The 20,395-nt window shown below is 41.1% G+C and overlaps 1 long non-coding RNA gene across 2 annotated transcripts; it reads left to right on the top strand.

The window, feature by feature from the left end:
• Nucleotides 1-13,514: 13,514 nt before the first annotated feature.
• On the top strand, nt 13,515-20,163 carry LOC116419072. Of its 2 annotated transcripts, XR_004229299.1 has the most exons (4): nt 13,515-13,882; nt 14,392-14,547; nt 18,129-18,180; nt 19,408-20,163. It is a non-coding gene; the product is annotated as an uncharacterized LOC116419072 (long non-coding RNA). The 2 variants fall into 2 exon arrangements; XR_004229300.1 differs by lacking the exon at nt 18,129-18,180 and having other exon boundaries at nt 13,529-13,882.
• The last annotated feature ends 232 nt before the right edge of the window (nt 20,164-20,395 follow it).

Here is a 20,395-nt window from a genome sequence, read left to right on the forward strand (position 1 = left end):
TTTTCTGGATGCAGATGGTATTTTCTGCCCAAAGTCTATTGGGATTGCTTTGGATCACTGAACTCCTGAGAAGAACCAAGCCTTTCATGGTTGATTATTGCACATTATTGCTGTTATTATGTACAAGGTATTCCTGGTTCTCTTTGTTTCACTCAGCATCAGTTCATGTAAAATCTTTCTAGGCCTTTCTATAACCAGCTTGCTCATTTTTTATAGAACAGTGATATTCCATTACCTTCCTGTACCACAGCTTGTGCAGCCATTCTCCAATTGATGGGCATCCACTCTTTTTCCAATTCTTTACTACCACAGAAAGAACTGCTACAGACATGTTTGCATGTGGGGGTCCTTTCCCCTCCTGTATGATTTCCTTAGGATACAGACCCAGTAATGGCATTGCTGGGTCAAGGGTATGCACAGTTTTATAGCCCTTTGGGCATAGTTCCAATTTGTCAAGAGCCTCCTATCCCCAGCTGGTTAACTGTCCTGTTTAGGACATGGGCTCCTAGCTCCTTCTTTGGAATGTGTTCTAAGATCTAGAATATATGTCACATGATACTTATCTCTTCTCTCCATCATGGATTCCAGGTTTTCCACTAGCTCATCAGGACCCAAGCTTTGCCTAATTTGTTGCTCCGTTACACAGTGTGCCTTAGTGACCTTCAGCCCATGGCCAAGGGGATGTGTGCAGCTGCCTCCCTATGGCCAGGACTGAATGTCGGAGTGCCCCAGAGATGACTGCTGTCATCTTTTGAGCTCAGAGGTTTCTCTCTCTAAGTACCTTTCTATAGCTGCCATATGGTTGAGGGCTATGGCTCTCATATTCCTAGTTCCAGCAGTTGCTGATAGCTGCCTCTTTTAAAAGGTAAAGTAGTCAGCTCCTTTTTATAGGTCATCAAAAAGTGTCTAACAAAGGAATCTGAGTCAACTCCTCTTGAAGCTATTTCCAGTCACTGAGACTTAAACAAGCGTTCTTAGGCCATTTACTTAGAGTTGATGGGCATGTCCACATCCTCCATAGGAGGATGCTTTCAAAAATGCCCCCCAGGGGCAGCTGGATGGCTCAGTGGATAAAGAACTGGCCATGAAGGCAGGAGAACCTAAGTAGAAATCCAGTCTCAGACACTTAATACTTCCTATACACACATCTTTCCTATCCCTGCCAACTCTCTCATTAAATTCTGTTCCATAACTTGGCTATTACTTAACCTCCCCCCAGGGGATCCCTCCCTTGTCTTCTTCCCTCACCCTTTGCTTCCCCATCCTCATTTTTTCCCCTTATTTCTTTATAGATTTTGGAGGGTGTTTCTTCATGGTATATATGTAGTGTTGCCTATTTAACTCATTCCTGATGTAAGTAGCTTTTCAGAAATATGAGCCATCCCCCCAACAATGCTTCTGGGTCTATTCTTCTTCTGCACCTCATTTGTATAACATGATTTCTATTTTTTACCTTAACTCTGCCAATCTTTCTTTTGAGTTTCTCCTATTGGTGATGTAAATCTTAAACATAAAATATACATTTCCTCTGTAAAAAAAAAAAAAAAAAACCATAAGCAATTTGTCCATTAAACATTAAACAGTTGGTCTATATTGAGTACCTTAAAATTGCTCTTTGGTATTGGCTTTTACATGTTAAATTTTCTGTTAAGTTTGGTTTTGGTTGATAGAAAGTCCTGAAAATCTGCAAGTTTGTTGAATGTCCATTTTTTTCTTACTGAAAATTATAATTTTTCTGGATATAATATTTTGGCCACAGGCCTAGTTCTTTTGAGTGTCTGTAGATATGATTCCAAGACCTGTGGTCTTTTATTGTAGCTTCTGATAAGTCTTGCACAATTCTAGTTGCAGCTCCAGTGTATTTTAATTGTTTTCTTCTTGTTGTAAAATTGTCTCTTTGATCTGGGGGTTTCAAAATTTGGCAATAATATTCTTATGTGTTTTTCACCAAGGATCTCTGTGAGGTAGTGATCAATGGATTTTTTTTTTTCTATTTCTACTTTTTCTTCACGTTCTATTACTCCAGGACAATTTTCTAAGATTATTTCTTGTGTCAAGGTTCTCTTTTTGGTCAGAAATTTCTGGCAGTCCAATTATTCCTATATTTTCTCTTCTTGATCTGTTCTACAGATTTGTTGTTTTTCTTATGAGATATTTCACATGCAGTTCTATTTTCTTATTCTTTACTATCTGTTTTAGTTCATGGTCTCTCATAGCTTCATTGGCTTCCCTTTGCCTGATTCTAATTTTCAAAGAGTGATTTTCATTTTTAAGACTCTGTACCTCCTTTTCTAAATGATTAACTTTTCCCCCCATAATCTTGTTTTTCTTGGAATGTTTTAATCTTTTTCTTTAGTTTTCCTCAATGTCATTTGATTTTTTAATTCTTTTTTGAGTTCTTCTATAAATTCTCTCTGGGCAGGGAGCTACTTCATGTTATTCTTTGGAGTAGAAGCTTTTATTAACTAAAGTGTCCTCTGAAGATGAATCCTGGTCTTCCCTGTTCCCATATGTTTCAATGGTGGGGTTCTTTCTTCTTTGTTGATTCACTTTTAAAAATGAATTATTAGTGTAAGCACCTCTAATCATGAGTGGGGAGATGGTGCCTCAATTTTTCCTCCCGTTTTCTACTCTGACCAGGAACCCCAAACCAAGAACTCCAGCCTCTGCAAGTACCCTCAGCCAGCAGCGCCCCTGCCGGGATGCTTCTGTAATCACCAGGTGCTAGTTCTTTATAGTCTGCTAGCCTAATTTCATCATTATGCTGCTAACTCAAACCTTGACTGACGTAACCTCTGCTCTGATTGGATAGATGGATGAAGCTGGAATACCAGACTCCTCTCAGTGCCTTCTTTATTGAGGGCACTAACTGGACTTTGTAGCTTACAACCCGTGTTGTTTCCACCCTGAATTTTCTGACTCCTTTCACGTATTGCCTCTCCCTGATAGACTGCAAGCTCCTTGAAGGTGGAGCTTTCTTTTTATTAATTGTATTAATAATGCCTGACAAACTCAAACACATAGTGCAGTCTCTGGAGGCCCTGCCACCCGCCCACCCCCATCCCCCACCTTGCCATCTGCTCTTCCTTAATGTGAGGTCTTTGGTCTGATTTTATTCTTGTTGGCAGCTTTCATGATTAAAGTTTGCGGCTAATTTGAATGGCTAGATCTGAAAGCAGGCTTTTGGGTTGTCAGGCTCATACTCTGTTCTCTGGTCTCTTGAGTAGTGCTCCTTTGCTCCTTTGATTTGTCATACTCTTTTTGCTTTTCTAATGATGAGGGTGCTATTCCATTCAACTCTGACAACTCTCCTGCCAAGCCCTCACACAACCAGAAGCTGTTATTGCTCTGTATTCAAGTAAGTTTCATTAAAATGTCTTTTGTCTTTTCATAACTTAGCCTCACATAACTCACTGGACTTCTTTGGTCATTTCTCTTCTGATCCTTAATCTTTATATTTTTAATGATGATATGCTATGTTGCCAATCAATTGTTAAGGGAAGTAATGGATGGAGAAAAACAAATATTCTTTCCACACTGAATACATTTCCAGTCACTCCTTAGAGTGTAATCCATTGACAGTTAACCTTTTGATGATGTTACTTACATCTAAAAAATCTTGCTGTATCACCAATTCTCTCAAGAAAATATAAACTCAAAAAAATTTTTTAATGCTTCAACAAACTTACAGAATTTCCTAAGATTTACAGTTGTGGGATATTAGCATATGGGAATATTTGATGCAAAATATTAAATTAAAAGTTCTTCAGCATATTACCACAGTCACCTCATACAAACTAATGGAAGGAATAGTAGAACTGAGAGAACCTTGAAAATCATATTGAATATTCCTTACTTTACAGATAAAGAAACTGACATCCAGAGTATAATTCAATTGTCCAAGGACATTCATGGAACATGTTACAAATGTTGTATCTGATTGATAGATCTTAGCTCCAGCTTCAGTCCTGCCATTAGCTAGCTGTGTGACCTTGAACAGACTAATGGATTTCATCATCTATAAAATAAGGGGACTGGAATCTAATCTCTAAGATCTCTTGTATCCCTGAAGTCACATGATCCTATTTGATAGGAAGAATATGGTTCAGTAACACATCCTGATAACACTAGATCCAGCCTAAATCCAACATGTTAACATACTTTTATACATCTCTATCAGTCACATAAAAGAAACATTTGAGGATTCCAACCTATTAAAGTAGCTTGTCTCTATATCCTTCATTTAGGGTGGCTAGGTTGGCTCAGTGGATAGAGCACAGGATCTGGAGTCAGAAAGACAGCTCATCTTCATGAATTCAAATCTGGTCTCAGACATTTACCCCCTGGTGATCCTGGGCAAGTCACTTAGCTCTGTTTGCCTCAGTTTCCTTATTGCAAAATGAGCTAGAGAAAGAAGTATCTTTGCCAAGAAAACCCTTAAGTGGGGTTGAAAAGAGTTGGACATAACTAAACAACAAATATCCTTCCTTTACCCCTCTAAAATAACAAGAATAGCAAGAATAACTTGCTATTCTTTTATCTCACTTATTTAGGAAAGCAAGTTTTAAAATTTAAATACCTAAAATAGCCTATCAATGCTACAGAATAACAATGGCTTATATATTTACCATCACACGTGACTTTGCTCTGATCCATGTTTCTCAATAGAACCAAATTCCCATCATGAATTTGGGAAGCCAGCTTCAGCTCTGACAGGCCCATCTGGTTCACTCTGCCAAAGCCCAGGGTGATGGGGCCAGCTGGCTTGTGAAAGGCACGTTCACTCACTGTGAATATGAGCACAGCAAACATTCATTTCCCAATGTCCTGCCAGCTGTTCCAGTTCAGTTGTTCTGATACGAGCTCCTGAGACTGTCCAGTTTGACACTGATCCACGATTGCTCAGAACTTCTCCCCCAGGATGAAACTATGCCGAGTTTCTCCTCTAGATGTTGTTCTCTATCCTTTTCCTCCATACACCCTGACTCCCAAAGTATCTGGCAGGATGGAGACCCTTTCTTGTCACTGCCCAAAGCCAACTTCATTCTTTGTGCTATATATCCTAGGATCTTCCTCAGGAGGAACTTCTATTTAGTGGTTCTCTTGTACCCCCTCCCTCAATCTCTGTATCCTATTCCCCTGATTTCTCTGAGAGGCAGCATCTCCCTAGTTGCCATTCTTCTACCTGTGACAGCTTTCTCTGGGCCATTGTTAGGATCATTTGGCTGATCCTTCCCTTAGAATATCTACCCTTTATACAGTGCTTGAAGGTTTATAAAGTGCTTTATGTGTGTTTTTGTTTCATCTTTATAACTATTTGAGGTAGGGACTATTATTATCCCCATTTTACAGCTGAGGAAACTGAGGTTCAGAGAGGTTAAGTGACTTGCCCAGATCACCTAAATGCTGAGTTATGAAGCAAGGTATGTATGAATTCAGATCTTCCTGATTTTGTCAGCATAAAACATAGAATCCATATGGAATACTGTCTGATTTTGCCCTTTATGTATACTGAACACCAATAGTCTGCTATTCTACCATATAGCCTTTAAGTTTACATAAAGGGCAATTTTATTTTCAAATTGCTAATTAGCTAAATATGTAACAGACTCTTGTAATTTATATGCTAATTGAACCCCTGAGTCAAAAGGAATTAGGTATAATTTGGAAGGAGGTAGGACTCTCCCACAAGTCACTCTGACTCAAGTTCATATCCAGGGAAACTCTGGAAATATCAGTATTTGACCCATTTTGCTTCACCTAAGAAAGAATCTCCAGTTCTTTGCATACAGACGGCAAATATGATACCAGTAAGAGGGAAAATTTACTTCCATCTGGAATGCAGAATGGACTTGGGAAGAAGCCCTTTGCTTATGCAATTATTGTTTCATTGCAGAGGTGGTCTCTCTGCAAAGAGGGCAACTGTGACCCTTTGAAAATTATGTTAAGGGCTAATGTAGGTGAACTTTCGTTCAGACAAGGGCATTTATTTACCTGTTAGCACTGTTGCTGCCCTAGTAATTTAAAAATCCTGGTAAATGTGAAGAGAATAGAAGGAAAGTCTGTAAGATGTGATATTCTTCTCTAAAATGTAATCCTCTCTTGTTGGGGTTTTCTTGGGGTCTCTGGAGGCAGCCTTCCTTTCAGTTCAGTATACACAACATGAGTAGCCAGGGGTTAAAGTCCAAAACCTTTATTGTCTCTTTCCAAGTCTTGTCTCCTTTCCTGTGGCCGGGTTAGCTTTCTTATAGTCCAGATCCTTTATTATCCCCTTCCTGGGGCTGGGCAGCTTTCTGGGGAGCCTTTCAGTCTGGCCTTGGTTCTGAGAGTTTGAGCTCCCGCCTGCCTTCTCTGGCTTTTGAATTTCCCCAACTGAATCCTGGCTGAGGCTCCTAGCTTATATATGCTCTCTTATCAAAGATGTGAATCTTGTCGAACTGTATTAAGTACTAAGTACATGTACTGAACTAGAGAACTTTTAAGCACCATGATAAATTAGATAATTATTGTCTCTAGCAATTCCACTGACTTAGCACCTTGTTTCAAGTTTTGCCCCATAACAGTAAAAAGCACAGACAAGCAGGACAGCTTTGAAACCTTCTACTTGAATTTTATGTCTCAAAAAGTAAGCTGTACATAATAGAAAATCTTGAGTTTCATGTATAATTTCCCCCCCCTATTTTACTATATACATGGAAATGCCCATTTTATGTGTTGTTTACTAAGTCCAGGCTAAAAATAATTTAAAAACAAACAACTTTGAACTCATGAACTTGAGTCAACATCAGAGCCAAGGCCAAGTCTGTGGGACAATTGTTGTCCATCCTTCATTTTCTTTTTTCTTTTTGCTGAGGCAATTGGAGTTAAGTGACTTGCCCAGGGTCATACAGCATCCTTCGTTTTCAAAGAGGACCAATGACGACATAATGTTGTAGTCATGGTACGTTTGACTGTGCCTGATCAGACCAATACAAACTCAGAAGATTCTTTCATAAGCCAGGCACAAATAGTCCGTGTGAATTTTTGGGATGGAGATGTCTCTAAATTTGCATTTCTCATGTTTCTTTCCGGCTACTGCAATTCGTTTTACTCAAGTAGTACTGGACCTTCTTTGTTATGTGCATGACACGCTGGGCAGTCCTGTGCCAGCATCTCATAATCCTAACTAAGGTTCTTCAGAGAGACCTTCAGAGTGTCCTTGTATCGCTTCTTCTGCCCTCCATGTGAGCACTTCCTTGTGCGAGTTCAACATAAAATAGTCTTTTAGGCAAATGTATTTTTGGCATTTGAACACCCTGGCTGGGTGGGTGCCCATGGAGCTCTCTGCAGTAGTCTCAACACTTGGTAGTTGGCTTGAGAAAGGACTTCAGAGTCTGGTACTTTATCTTGCCAGATGATCTTCAGAATCTAAGGCAATTTGAATGGAAATGATTCAGTTTTCTGACATGAAGCTGGTTTCACAGGCAAGAGGACCCTGCAGACTTTCAGTCTGGTAGGTAGTCTAATACCTCTCTTCTCTCACACTTTCCTTCTGAACCTCCCGAACCCTGAACTACCTCTAGCAATGCGTGTGTCTACCTAACCATCTATGTGTACCTGCCGGGAAAATAGACTGCCCAGGTAAGTGAACTTATCCATGTCATCCAAAATCTCTCCATTTACTGTGACTAGTTCCACATGTGAATGGTACAGTGCTGATGTTAGAGAACCTGTATTTTCTGGGTGTTAATTTGTCAGGACAAAATTAGCACAAGCGGCAGAGAACTCCATACTCTGGTGCATCTGTCTCAGAGGCTGCATTGAGTGTATAATCATGTGTGAACAGAAAGTAAAGCACCAGCTTTCCCTCCATTTTGGTCTGTTGGGACAACAAGGATCCACTATAAGGAGAACTCATCTAGTGACCGGGAAACACTCAGTAGAGGAGTGGAGAGATGACTTGACAGATTACTTTTGTTGCATGTTCAGACATGCCGACTGTACTCCAATAATCCCAGATTCTCTGATCCTGTTGGCATGGGTTAAACATGTAAGATTTAACAGTAAACACTGTCCCCTTTTATATTTAGTATTGAATTTCCATTGATTAGAGTCCCATGGGGGACTCTTTCCCCATGGGGGAAAAAAAAAACACTCTAATCCTTACTTTGGCTATGTCTGTCATTGTCCTTTGTAGTTTGAAGATGTTGCTCCAACATGATTACTCTCCGCGGCTAAAGAGAAGGCTGTATGGTGAGCAGTCCTTTCTACAGCCCACACTTGTGAAGATTGTTCTTTTAACTGTGACTGGCTTCTTTTTTCAAGTCTAGCAGCCAGAAACCACTTTTATTTCTGATTCTGGCCACCAGGCTAGTTTCTCTGAGGCTGTTTCCTAACTGTCCAGAGCTGTATCATCAGGTATGTTGTCTCAGAACTAATCACTGATAATGTTTTTTTCTTCACTTTGAAGCTCAGTCGTACAGTACATTGAAATAACTGATTATTTTTCGTATTCAATTCAGCCTACATCACAGATATGATTTTATTTTGCTGACAAATCATAATTTCAAAGATGGAAGAAGCCTCCAAGGTTACCTTGTTGCTATTTGTTCTTTGTTCTCAAAAAGGACCATGACATCAGGAGAGGATGCCATGAAGTGAGTGAACTGGATTGAACTGGGAGGGCTGGGCAAGGTCACCTGCCTCACTTTTCCCTCCAGAGCCACTTGGGTCCAGGGGCCAGATGTAGATCAGGACATCTAGAGATAGCCCTGGATGCAATGGGAAACCTTGGTCTTTTTAAACTAAGGTCTTCAATAGGTATTAGTTTGATCAAGGCCACATCTCTAAAGGGTCCCCAGATATCTTGGGGTTTACTGGCTAGATTTCTTTCTTAAGAATTATGCCTGAAACTAAAACCACTCTGATTCTCATTGATTGGTCTTTAATAGGTCCCTAGGCTAAGCTGACTGACTGAATTCTTTCCATATCATGCCATATAAACAGATAAGCAGTCTTTCTTTGATATGAGACTAGATAAGGCAGTTAACTTGTTACTACATTATTGAGCTAATATCTCTGTTGTTGCTTCTAACATAAATTGCCAGGGAGAATGAATGACTTAGGAGACACTCCCACTTCCCTCAGGTGTTTTTCTGCCTCCTCTAATTTGGCAGATATTTATTGCTTAGCTACTGAAAGTCTCTCCTATTCCCTTTTATACAGAATTGTAGAGTTTGAGAGGAGGCCAGTCCCAACCTCATCATGACTAATTGGAGATTCACAGAAGTTAAATGATCAGCCACAGCTGGTTGAGAGCAGTCAGACCTAGAACCAGTGAGGTCTCCCTCACTGAATCAGTGGCTTTGCCAACCATACTGTGCTGCCTTTCAAAAAAAGAAGCCAGTCGCCCCTTTATTCCACACCCACCACTCCCCCCACAAACAAAAAAATTTTTTTTTGGCTGAGTAGGGTTGGAAATTGCATCCTTTGTTGATTCAAAGTGATTATTTTCAGAACAGCTGCCATAGTTGAAATACTGGTTGCTGTTATTGTGTGCTTACCAAAGAAGCAAAGAACTGTGAAGATTCTCACATAAACCACAGGGCATCTAAGCAGGGAAGAAGTGCTTTGGGCACATACATAAATCTTTTATTTCATCTTTATATCAGCTAAGATCATGTGGTACAAAGGATTTTTGATCCAGGGATCTTACTTGATGATTCTAAACAATTTGATTCTTTATTGAAAATGTTCCATATCTTGCATATAGTAAGCACTTTATAAATGCTGGTTGATTAGTTGAATTAAAAACTGTATTCCAGAAGGATTCAGGTTATTAGGAAACCCTAATCAGCAAAAAGTAGACTAATGACTAATGAGGTGATAAGAGTTTTGTCCAGGATTACACTCTCACAGAGGCTAGCAAATTAAATGTCTGATGATATTTTCCCCATACATATTTATATATTTGGAATCTTGGAGACAATTTTTCTATCTGAATCTGAGATATTCCCTGCCTTTTAATTGGCTAAAGATGAATAAATGAATTGTCACAGAGCTGGATTTGGCTAACAAATCCTGAAGGTCAGTTGTCAGGCTAAAAACTGGTTCTCCTGTGTATTCAACCATTCAATCATTTAACAAACATTAAATAAGCCTTAGGTTCAAAGCAAAACTACTTTATAAACACCAGCTGAATTGAATTAAAAACTAAGGATAGTGGGATAAGGAAGGGAACAATTCCTGCTCTTCAGGGACACAGCTTGGTGACCTAGCTCAGAGCATAGAACACTAGGTTTGGGTTCAAAGAGCATTAAGAATATATGTTCAAATGTTGGCTGTGGGGCATGGGGCAGATCTCTAAGACTTTTCTGGTCCCCAATTCCCAGATACAGACATTGATGGGATTGAACTAGATCAGAGGTTCTCATTCTGGTCCAAGACCCTTTAAGGGAACTGTGAAGTCAAGACTACTTTTATAATAACACCAAAGGGTTTTAATTTCAAATCTCACAAATACCAACAGATACAAATCAGATAAATAAAAGCCTGGGGTCTTTAAGAATGTAAAAGGGTCTTGAGACCAATAAATTTGAAAATTGCTGAACTGGATGTCTCACATCCTGAAACGATGAAACACACTTCTGGGTCTTTTTTAAGTTCTTTGCTTCACACGTTTAATAACCATCTTAGATTAGTTGAACATTTTAAAAATAGGATCTGGGCAATAGCAGGCCAGTCAGGGCAACAGGCTTTACCAGTTTCTGTCTGCTTGGGCTCAACTCAGTCCCCTACCTGCAGCACTCATCTATAGCTGGTGACAGTCTATTGTGATGGACTACAAAAACAGTAAATAATGTGAATGATCAGTGCTGTGTACATTTAGAAGAAAGAGAGTTTGAGGTTAGCTGAACAGTGAGAAAAGGCTTTAAAGAAGAAATTACACTGGAACCGAGTCTTGAAGGATGGCCAGGGCTTTGGTAAGCACAGGAGAAGGAAGGGTCTTGGAAGAGAGGAGTTGAAGGAGCACAAAAGTCATTGGCTGTAGAGGGCCGCAGATAGTGGGAGAACTCTTGAGTAAGGTATAAGACCCTTTATCCCAGAGGAAATGCACTGACAATATCTGGTTTGGCTCCCCATCTCCCTTGGTGTTCACACCTTCTCCTGAGAAGTCAAGGAGGGCAAGACCACCTGTGTTCTATTTGAAGCAAGGATACTTACAGCCAGGTGTTTATTCGGTGTGATTGATGAGATCATGGTTCTCTAGTTCGAATATACTTAGTATGATAGGGTGATATAATGGTTAGACAGTTGGCACATGCTCAGTATGCTGCAGTGATGTAATCATACTAAGGTATTTAAGGGCTGAGAGGACAGGAGAGTGGGAGAAAGTGAGTGTGTATCCCCTTTTATGTGACATTTTCCCTTATTAAAATGTAAGCTCTTTAAGGATGGGGACTATCGTTTATTTATTTTTTTTTTTGTGGTATGGTGTGGTGGGAATAGAGGAGGAGAAAGGCAGGGAGTATTCCCAGGGTTTACTACTATCCTTGGCATAAGTAAAATCTAATGAAAATTTGTTGCCTGATTGACTCCCGGATTAAAAAACTAGCATTTTCCCCACAATTTTGCCCCTCTGGTGTCAGAAAAAAAGCTTAATAGCTTTAAACTGCACAAAGACTTTTGGGACACACTTTATTATTATTATTATTTGGTCAGGCAATTGGGGATTAAGCGAATTGCCTAGGAAAACATAACTAATAAGTATTAAGTGTCTGAGGCTGAATATGAACTCAGGCCCTCCTGATTTAGGACCCTGTGTTCTTTCCAGTGTGCCATCTAGTTGCCTCATTTAACTTCATTGTAAAGCAGACGGAAGTATTTTAAAATTTGCCTATGCACCTCTGCCATCCCAGAATGCTAGCAGATGATAAACAAAATGTATGGATTCTTAAGCAAAGCACCATATACACCAAGGTTTTAGTTGATTTGGTCTGTTCCAAAAACATGAAAATTAGCTGAGATGCTCTAAAATAAAACATACATTTTTGGCCATTATAAAGCCATAATTTCTCTGAGGAGGCTTAGCTTTTACTTCTTCAACAACACAAGGAGGAGGAAAAGTTGTTTGCCTTATAGCACTCTTACCTCATCTTGGAATCAGTGTCTTTAGCAATTATCAACCGGGAATCAGAAATAAGTGATTAATGAGGATTTTGTTTTCCTCTTTAGTATATTTAGATAAGCAACTTTTTTTTCTTTTAAGGCAGGATTCGATAGTGACTTGACAGGAGCTAACTATATCCTACAATGTAATTTGGTTTTGTCACTTGGTCTAATTTATCTTGCATCTTTTGCTCCAACTTGCTAAAGCTTTTCCATCGCTCCATTCCCTTTGTTTGGCATTTGCACCTTACCCTTTAACCTTTATTGCCTCCCTTCACACACCCATTCAGATAGACCCAGCCACTTTCGAACCGCTCCGATCCAGGTGGGACACTCGGATGAAAGGTGAGCCTTGTTCAAGGCAAAAAGAGAGAGAGCGAGCGCGGGAGGGAGAATGGAGAGGTAACAGGGAAAAGGCAGAGAAGGGCAGGGGGTTGGGAAAGGAGAAGCAAGTCCCCGGGGGCCGACGCTGAGCGACTGCTGACCTCAGCGCTCCATCTAAGAAGGGGAGGCTGGTGACACATCTTGCAAATATGGGGAGGGGGATAAGGAATTCGATTCCTTTTCTAGTTCCCTGCGGAAGCACAGCAGGGAGGCTTATTCGCTAAAGCCAGAGGGAAAGACAGCCCCCGTCAGTATCCCTGCCCGACGCGCTGCTTTAAAAAAAGAATGACTATTTTTGCACACAAGCTGTTTCCCGTCTTCGCAGGCAAGTCTCTCGTGGCCTTCCAGGTGGGCCCAGGTCTTCCTGCTAATTTGATCTCCTGGGATTACCCCCTCCCCCTCCTCTCTCCCCTTCTCCGCTCCCCCCCCCCCCCCCCCGCTGCCCTCCCTCCAACTGCAGCCCCTCCCCCCGCTCCGGGGAACTCCAGAGGGAGGGGTGTGCCGAGGATTCCGGCTACTCCGCAGCGGCCGCCCCTCCCGCCCTGCCCCCCCCCGATGCCTCCGCTTTATTTTGGGAAACAGCAGCTGAGAGCGAGGGCTGGTAGTTGTTGCTCCGGGCTTTCCGGGCCGGTGGGATCCGGAGAAGGAGGGAGAGCGCCGGGCAGTGCCCTCCGCCCGTCTCCCCAAACGGAAACAAAAAGGGCCGGTCAGGCCCGGCCCCCCCTGCCCGTCCCGCCCGGGCACAGACGCGCCGCCGGCAGCCCGAGGTCCCGCCCCCCGCAGCGCGGGCTGAGACCCCCTCGCCAGACCCCGCGAGAAGGGCGGGGTCCGGGCGCCGGCGGAGACCCCCCCGGGAGGCGGGCGCTCCCTACCCGGCCCGGCCCGGCCCAAGCTTCCCGGGACTGACCTCCGAGGCCGCCATGTGACTCCAACTTACGGAAGGCATTACATCAGCCTGGGAATGAGAGAGAGACTGGGGGCGGGGGCGGGGGCGGGGGCCCGCACAACCAGGAACCAAAATATTAGCCTTCTTAAAAGGGCGATGCCGCCGGGCTTCCCTCTCGGACAGACCGACCGGCTGCTTTCAACCGGATCTTTCCTCGCGGCCGGGGAAACCTTGTTCCGACGCCCTGCTCTCTTTCTTTCAGGAGCACGCCCCTTGTAACGTCTGGCCCCCAGCCACGCAGGACACTTTTCCTTTGGGAAACCCGGGAGACGGCCGGACTGGCGCCGGTTTTAAGGGGAGGGCGGAGAAGGGCGTTAGCAGGCCGGGTCCGGGCCCGAGTCCGAACCCCGACCGACGGCTGGTGGCGGGAATCTGGACCAACCACGTGCGTGCCCGCGTCCCTCAGTAAGTAGCGCGTGGCCTAAAGGCTTCCGGGAAGCATCCCTGCATGGGCCGTCGGAGGTCTCCTAACACGTTTGGTGTCTGTTATCCTCCAGTAGTCTGAGGGACAGCCCGAAGTTTTCCAGAGCTGTGACAGGCTATGAAAAGCTTGCAATACAGGACTACCGTAGACGGCAGATCTCCACCAATCAACAAGAGCTTATTAAACGCTTCCTGTATTCTAGGAATTGTGCTAGATTTGGGGGAAGAAGGGGGAGCATCTTAGGAATGGGGGCAGCCAGTGAATAAGCACATAACTGAGAGATAATGTCTCATGATGACAGGCAAACCAGAATGAGTTACTAGAGGGAAAAGCCTGTCTTTTGCTTTCAGTGTTTAGCACGCAGTTGGTGCTTAATAAATGCTTACTGACTGTCACCAGATCCCTGAGTACATCTGCGGGGAATAAAATGTAAGAAGTCTGGAAAGGTTAGCAGGGACCATGTCCAAACAGGAATTTATATTTTTATCAGGGAGGTCAAAAGGAGCCCCTGTAACTGGTTGAGCGGAGACAGCCTTTAGGAAGGTCATTTAGCAGCTGAGCAGAGAATGGAGTGGAGAAGGAAGAGACCTGAAGCAGAAAGACTGAACAGCAGGTTACTGCAGTGTTCTACATCTACACAGATGAGGTGATGCACCTGTCTCAGGGTGGCAGCTGTGTGAGTTGGAGGGATGGGGGTAATGTGAAAGTGGAAAAGAGAAGACTTTGCAACAGACTGGCTAAAATCTGCAGCAAGAAGAGTCACAGATGACACCTAGCTTTCAAGTATAAAGTGACTGGAGGATGGGAATCCCCCTGACACTAATAAGGAAGTTGAGAAGGAGGGAGCTGGGGGGAAGGGGAAGATAATCAGTTCTGTTTTAGACACATTGCATCCAAGATACTTGCAACACATCCATTTTGAGATATCCAAGAGTCAGTTACCCTCATGAGACTATAGATCTGTATAGTTGATAATTGAATCCATTGGGAACTGATGAAATTACTCATTGAGGGGGTAACATTAAAAATAAGGGGACCAGGTTAGAGCCTTGGGATCCTCCTTTGGGTAATATCTGGATGAGGAATTAGCAAAATGAAGAACTGATTAAAATAGGTAAGAGAGAAGTATTACAAAAACCTTGAAAAAGAAAATACAGAAAAGAGTGATCAATAGTATCAAAGGCTGCCCAGAGAGGTTGAGAGTTGAGAAAAAGTCTCTAGATCTGTCAGTTAAAAAATCGTTGCTGATTTTAGAGAGAACAATTTCAGCTGAATAATTCTTGGAAAACATATTATAGAGGGTTTAGAACTGGGAGAAGAGGTAGAAATGATGACTGTAGACTATTTTCTCAAGGGGTTTAGCCAAGAAAACAAGAAGTCTAGCTTGTAATATTCTCACCAAAATGTAATATTCTCTGTTGAGGTTTTCTTGGGGTCTCTGGAGGCAGCCTTCATTTTAGTTTAGTAATCACCATAAGTATAAGCCATGTGTTTATAAGTCAAGTCCAAATCCTTTATTGTCTCTTTTCCTGGGACCCGGTTAGCTTTCTTAGAAGCCTATCTCTCTCCTTGGTTCTGAGAGCTTGAGCTCCTGCCTCCTCCTCTACCCTCTGAATCTCTCTGAATCCAAAGGCTTGTGCTTTAGCCTTCATTCAGCCTCCAGCCACAACAAAGGTGGAAGATGGAATGAATTTGTCTCAGCCTCTAAGAGCTTCTAGTGCATTTGTCTCTTCTGGCCCTGAGAATTTCTAGTTTATATGCTCCACACTGAGTACAAAACAATCATTACATCACTAGGAAACCATTATTTATTGTAGGATTAAATCAAAGCTAAAGTAGATTTAACCACTGTCTCCTCAATTCCACTTAGTACCTTGTAAGCATCCTTTGTTTCAGGTTCAGAATTCTGGCCCATAACACTAACTAGCAGAAATGAACACATCAAGTGAGGATTCTTTGGGGATGGGGGAGACATGAATGTGTTTGGAGGCACCAGGGACAGAACCAATAGATAGGAGAGATTGAAAATTAGACTGGAGATGCCAGAAGAGGCAACGTATTGGACAAATGGGAAGGAATGAGATCAAAGATGGGGTGGAGGGGTTTGCCTTGGAAGGAGAAGGGCTATCTCTTCATGAGAATCTGAGGTGAAGGAGAAGATAGTGGGGGAAGATGGTTGAATGATGTAAGAGCTGAAGAGGAAGCTCTTACAAAATAGATTTAGTTTGGAGAGGACCATTAGCTATGTCACAGGTCATTGAGGTTTCAATTAAAATTTCAGTCCTTTTTATGAGATGATAATCTCAGATTCTCACAATAATCCTATAAGGTAGTGTTGGAATCCTAGTCTGAACTCAACTTGAAACAAGGTGAAAACTCAAGGGTGATGTCAGAATCCTGGTGTTAACTCAATAGAATTGATACAATGCTTATTGGTTCACACCTTAGAGCAAATCCTTACAAGGTGATAAGTTGCTAATACTGATGGAAACAATGCTTGTGTTCATACCTTTAGAGAGCTCATAAGTATCTAAGTACTCAATGGAGTTCACATGTTTGGAAGAGTTCAGGGTTTAGAAAGAAACACCAAATTCACACCTCCCTCAGGGCCAGAGAGCACTCTGAGACATAATCCAGAATCCCTCTCCCTCCAGAAGGCAGAGTTAACCTTTGGGAGATGACATATATACAGGGAACTCTTGGAGCTTGGAGTTAGTTACTTGAGGGAGTTACTTGAAAGAGTTTTGGGGAACATCGACTGGGTCGGAGACAGAGCACTCTGGGAGGAAGCCCACAAGCCCTATCTTCGAGGCAATTGAGATTCATCATATCTTCTACCTTGGTGCTGACTGGAGGCTGAAGAAAGCAGAGGCAGAAGCCAAGGACAAAGCTGCAAGAGCTCTTGGGAGGGGTAGGCCTCTGGGCTAACCGGATTATATTGAAGGACACAATAAAAGTTCAGATCTTTTATCAGCTGGCTGCGATTTTGGAGTAATTATTTATTTCAACTGAGACTAAGGCTGCCTTTAGAAAACCTTCACAAGGTAGGGCAAAGTTTATTTATGATTGCAATTCAATAAATGAGGAACCTGAGGTTGAGAATTTAAAACCTCTAGTTCAGTGATAAAAGCCCAATAAATAGTGGAGCTGGATCTGGAATCCCAAAGGTCTTCATGAAGGAAAGGTTGATTAAATTGTAACAGCTGACATTTATATAGCACTTTAAGGATTGCAAAATAACTTACAAATATTATTTTATCTTCACAAACCTGGGAGACAGGTGCAATAAAAATAATTGGGCTCTTTTTCCAAGTCACTTCATTTAATAAAACTTCAAATTGTTCCATCAACACTGAAATTCTGACAGTTATACCAAGTATTGATACTACTATTTAGAGGGTACCTTTATAGGTAGGGGTACCTTTTGTCACTGAAGAATAGACAAGCAAAATACCAAGTGAAAATGTTATTGCTTTTATGTATATGGATAGAAGTAATAAAGATAGATCCTAGAATTTCATATCTACTTAGTTTATGTTGCTTTTTTAGATAATTAATAATCTGAATAAACTTGTTTATAATAGCTACATTATTTAGAATTGGGGGAGGGAAGAATTTGGTAGTGACATAAAGATTTATAGGTTGCCTCTTAATGAGGCGCTAATATTCAGTGAAGCATTTTGTAGATCATTGGCACTCAATAAATGTTTAATTGGAAAAGAATAGGCAATAACTTTTTTTTTTTTAAACAAAAAGGTTCACAAATAGGCTTTGAAAAAGAAGGTAAAATAAATATATATCCAAGAAGCAATTTCTATCTTATAAAATCTCTTATTCTGTGGTATGGTTTGAAGCTACTGTGATACTTGAAAAGTTTGGGATAACTTTCTGGGTAATTATTTTATTAATAATACTAGCAGTTTATTAATAAGAGAGCAGCGGTACTCTTGAATGCCAAAGACAATCATGACTGGCTGTGAACACAGTTTATATGCCTTTGGAAGAGTAGATAGTTCTGAGACTGGCAATCAACTCTGGTTAATAATTAATAAGAAAATGAATTACAATGAGAATTGGACTCACTCTAAGAAGAGGCTGAGTGACATCATGCCAATATTTTAATTTGAATTTGACCTAAGTCTTGTTGCCTTTTCAGGCTGCCTTTATTCGTATTGTTGAAGACATTACATACAAAAATAATAGCTGATATTTTTATGTTTCTTTCAGGTTTACAGAGCACTTTACTTACATCATATCAGTTGAGTCTCATAAACATCCTGTGAGTCAGATATTATCATCACCCTGATGTTACAGAGAAATTAAATGACTTTCACGTGAATGCAATATAATATTATTGATCCATAAAGAATGACAAATATAAACACTTCATAAAACATGGGAAGAGGGGCAGTACTGCATAACACATACTGGGCTGGGTTTAAATTCTGCCTTAGCCCCCTTAGCTATTTAATCATGGGCAAGTCATTTATTTGTTGTTGTCCAGTCATGTTGTATTCTATGTAATCCTATGGACAAAGTTCATGGGATTTTCTTGGCAAAGACATTGGAGTGGTTTACCATTTCCTTCTCCAGTGTATTTCCATTTTATAGATGAGGAACTAAAGCAAATAGGGTGACTTGCCCAGGGTCCCACAGCTAGTAAGCATCTGAGGCTGCATTTGAATTCCCGTCTTCCTAACTCAGGATCCTGTGCTCTATCCACTGTGCTACCTAGCTTCCCCATTGCATTCACATGTTGAAACTGTTTAGTCTTCAATGATTATATATTTGTTTTATTCTATTTATTTATCTAGTATCATGCTTCTCATTCTGTTGCTTAGACCAACTCATTTCAGGAACATCATACTATATTCATTTTTAACTTTAGAAAAGTGTTTTTTTTTTGTTTTTTTTTTTTTTTTTTTTTACTGAGGGACACATGTTCTTTGAAGATGAAGAAAGGGCAGATATCAGATTGAAAAAAGCAATCAATCTATGGTACCTTTTCAAATTAACTCAAAGTAGGAAACAGTTCAGACACAGCTGTTTATAGATAGTTTAAAAAGGGAAATGGAGACTGAAGAAAATTAAGAGGAAGGAGTTTTGGGTCCTCCTACAAATCTTGAGCTAGCTCAGCTTTATAATACTGTTTAAAGAGAAGGAATCCTTCAGGAGGAGAGCATTCAGCAGGGAAAATATGTTAACATTTTGGAAAGATGGTGGGTAGCAATGGAAAAAGTGATTCAGAGAAAGTGGGTTTGGGGCGAGAAGATAAGAGATAAAACGAATGTCTCAGTTTATTTCCTTTTAAAGCTATTTTTCCTCAAAAAACTCTTCCTTTCTTATTCATTATTCTTTTTTTTTTAAATGGGTCCATAAGATTTCTTCAGAAAGGAAGAAATATTTTAAAATAGTATTAATTTTTTCTAAAAACATTTATTTGTGGTTATTTAGAAACTGACTTTTAAAACCATCTAACCAAAGTCTTCTTCCCTTAATTTTATAGCCGAGGAAACAAATCCAAAGAAACAAATGATCGACCACAAGTCACCCAGATTGTGAGTTAGGATTCAAATACATGTACCCCTGTGTTTGAAACCTCAGCTACCTCTACATTTCCCATCAGGCAGCACTCAATTTGAATTTCTTTGACTTTAACAAACTCTCCTCTTCCCTTTCCCCTCCAGTTTTCTTTTGTGTGTTGTCTGCCCCCAGAGGATTATAAACTCCTAGAGGAAAGATTGTCTTTTTCAAATTCTGTATTCCCAGGCTTTACATTCTGGACATCTAGTAGGAACTTAAATGTTTATTGACTATTTAAATATAAGAATTACCTCAGTTCAATTCTGGACATTACCGATATCACCCCGATGTTACAGATAAGTTAAATGACTTGCATGTTTAGTAGATACCTGTGTGTAGGGTATTTGTCAGTTTTATTCATTAGGATCTCTGATTTAGAACTAGTGAAGATGACCTTGGAGGCAATCTAACGCAATCCCCGGTACTTTACTGAGGACATGGTCGACTCGCATCTATTTAAAAAAGAATCAAACAAAGCTATATCTTGTTTTTACTAAGTTGGAATGGAGATATGGAGGCAGAGGGAGTGGGTTTGAATTCCAGCCCCATTACTGCCCGAGACTCTCCGTGTGTTCCTAAAACGTTTTGTGTAAGGAAATCTTTCTATTTCGAAGGCACTTTGGGGAACTGTTCTTTAAAGCGAGACTGTAAATAAAAAATAACAGTAATTGCTTCCTAAATCTGCATTTTGGCTTTTCTATATAAGCGCAGCTGTGCCTTAAGATGACGTGTTTTTAATGTTATTGGTGTTTCGAACGGTTCACAACACTCACGAACTTCCCTTACCTGCCTACATCATAGTTCTAGTAAAAAGAACAAGTAAGGCGAAGTCTCAGCGATCTGCCTGCAGTCAGTGCCAGTCGGCCCTCCCAGCGGCGTTCTCAGCACACACAGCAAGGGATCCCGGACCG

Source organism: Sarcophilus harrisii, chromosome 4 (genome assembly GCF_902635505.1).
Source record: "Sarcophilus harrisii chromosome 4, mSarHar1.11, whole genome shotgun sequence".
Taxonomy (NCBI): Eukaryota; Metazoa; Chordata; class Mammalia; order Dasyuromorphia; family Dasyuridae; genus Sarcophilus; species Sarcophilus harrisii.